Genomic DNA, 2,323 nt, shown 5'->3' with positions numbered 1-2,323 from the left:
TAACTGGTGAAATCTCTTCCGAGAGTAAAGTGTGTGCCCAGGGTTGAACTGGGAACCAAGTGATCCTAACCCTGGCTATGAACACAGCCTCCCCATTGCTGGAGACTGAAGCTTCCAGAGGCTACCGTGGTCAGAAGGGGCTTCATCCAGAGGGGGTTTCCGTTATTTGCCCTCTCCCTGGAGCTGCTCTTCACCCCTTTGTGTTTTTGGTCTGAAATGCTGTCCTTCCTCCCGGCTTCGGCTTGCAATGAGTTGTAAACCCCTCCAGCAGCCCACACTGGAGAGTGTCCCTCTGGCGTGGAAGGGGTCACTAAAATGCCTTGTTTCTCTTCAAGACCAGTATTTATATTGAAAGTGTAGGGTAGAACCTCCTATGTGTATGAGGTCTTCCCTCACTCTGGCCTTGCAGGACAGTGAAAGTGCTCTGGGAATGGTGGACCATACCCATGGTGCATTCCTCTAGCACAAGTGGAGGGGAAGGAGGGAAGGGAACAAGGTGTGAACAGTGCAATACCCTCAGTCATACTGATACTCAAAGAGCAAAGCACCTCTCTGGAGCTCCCTTATGTCTCACTTATGTCTTCCTTGAGTTTTTCTGCAAGGATCTTGTTCATTCATCACTCAAGCACACTACTTCCTTTGGAAATCTGTGTCTGTCTTAATGTTAACCATAGCTCCTAATTTTGGGATGGTTTTGGGTTTCTGTTCTTCTTGGTCCTCGCTGGGTTTCTTCCTCATGACATTCTAGGTCTGGGGCCTCTTTTTTCTGGGAGAGCTGCTCTACAGCTTAACCTCTCTTCAGATCAGCTCCATGGAAACCTTTATGCAGGCTCGGAGGCTCAACCTTCTGCTCACCCTATTATTACGTCTCACCATCCACTCCTTCCATATCGAAAACCACATCTGTTAGCTAAAACTTTGCTCATGGAACTTCTTTGGAAAGAACAAGGGGTCAGTTTAGAGTCAAACATGGCTTATGGAGCTGGCGCTGAGAGAAGTGAAGCAGCTAAGCTATCCCTGCATTGGTGATTTTGACTGGTGGCTGTTGAGGGTGGCCACTGTGTCCTGAAAATGTGCTTGCTTTGGTCTCGGATTTTCATTTTCTGAGAAATTTGCTTTAGATGAGACAAGCAGACATTTCTCCTGCCAAACCGTTTGTCTTTTGCTGAAGTCCAAATGGGAGGTGGGTGCTGGGTGCAGTGACACCACTACCAGTGACTCTTCCTCAGTGGCTGCAGTGACAGATGCTTCTGAGGACTGAAGCTGCTGGATTTTAGCCTATGCATTTTCTAGGTCTGTCTCCATTAGAGCTTACCATCTGGGGGACATGGATGTGCAGGAAGTAGCGGGGGAGGAGTGTTGGATCTGGCTGATCCTTCTTACAGCTCTTCCCAAACCTGGCTCCATCACTAGGTGCTGACCCACAGCTGTTGCATGGGAATAAATGATGATGAGGGCAAAAGCAGCCAAAACCTCTGCTGAACTGCACCATCACTGCATTTCTAGGAGTCTCATGGTGGATTCGCAAGGGGGTAGCTTGGATCTACAGGCCAGCATACATCAACACCAAGATGCTCACTACCCAAACCATCTACCTCTTGACATTTCACAGGGACAAAGCCTGAGTGGACCCAGCCTTGCCCACACTTGGGATTTCTCCGTCCTCCACTTGCTATAGGGGCAAATCCCTATGAGACTCCAGCCCATCTTCAAGGCCTTGCTCTTCCTTCACTGGCATCTGCAGCATTATTTGCACGATGGTAAAGGTAGTGAAACAGGAAGCCAGCAGCAGTGGATTTGCTGCTGTCTATATAATGTCTGAGGGATGCCTGGAAAATGTTGTCTTGATTAGCCTAAAAAGCCCCTGCTAAAAGGGGAGGGAGAACCTGGGCTGAGGAGGAGGGCAGGAGCTGTTTGGACTCCTGTCTCCATGGGATCCCCTACACACAACACACTACATGTGCTGTGAATAGGGCTGGTGAATATTTTCAGCTATGTTTTCACCTGCCTCTCCTGCGGACTCATGGAGATGCAGGTCAGAGTCATCCCACGAGGTGATTACCTTTCTTGCTGGCAGTGTGGGTTTATTCCCCCTTGCTTTGCTGCCTCTCACCAGCCCCTGCGCTGCAGGGAGCCTCGGGGCTGCCTGCAGCAGCTGCAGAAGTTTATTTTTGAAGAAAACCTTTGTTGTGTTGCAATATTTCACACGGGGAGGAGCTGCAAAGGTTTCCTGTGTGGTAAGTGAGGTTGAAAGAACATGCTAGTGATGTATGGCTCACTCAGAGATTGCTCTTGCACATGCTATCGGCAATGGATTGTGGGG

This window comes from Nestor notabilis, unplaced genomic scaffold (assembly GCF_000696875.1).
Source record: "Nestor notabilis isolate BGI_N333 unplaced genomic scaffold, ASM69687v1 scaffold19176, whole genome shotgun sequence".
NCBI classification, from domain to species: Eukaryota; Metazoa; Chordata; class Aves; order Psittaciformes; family Psittacidae; genus Nestor; species Nestor notabilis.
Note: the sequence above shows the minus strand (reverse complement) of the source record.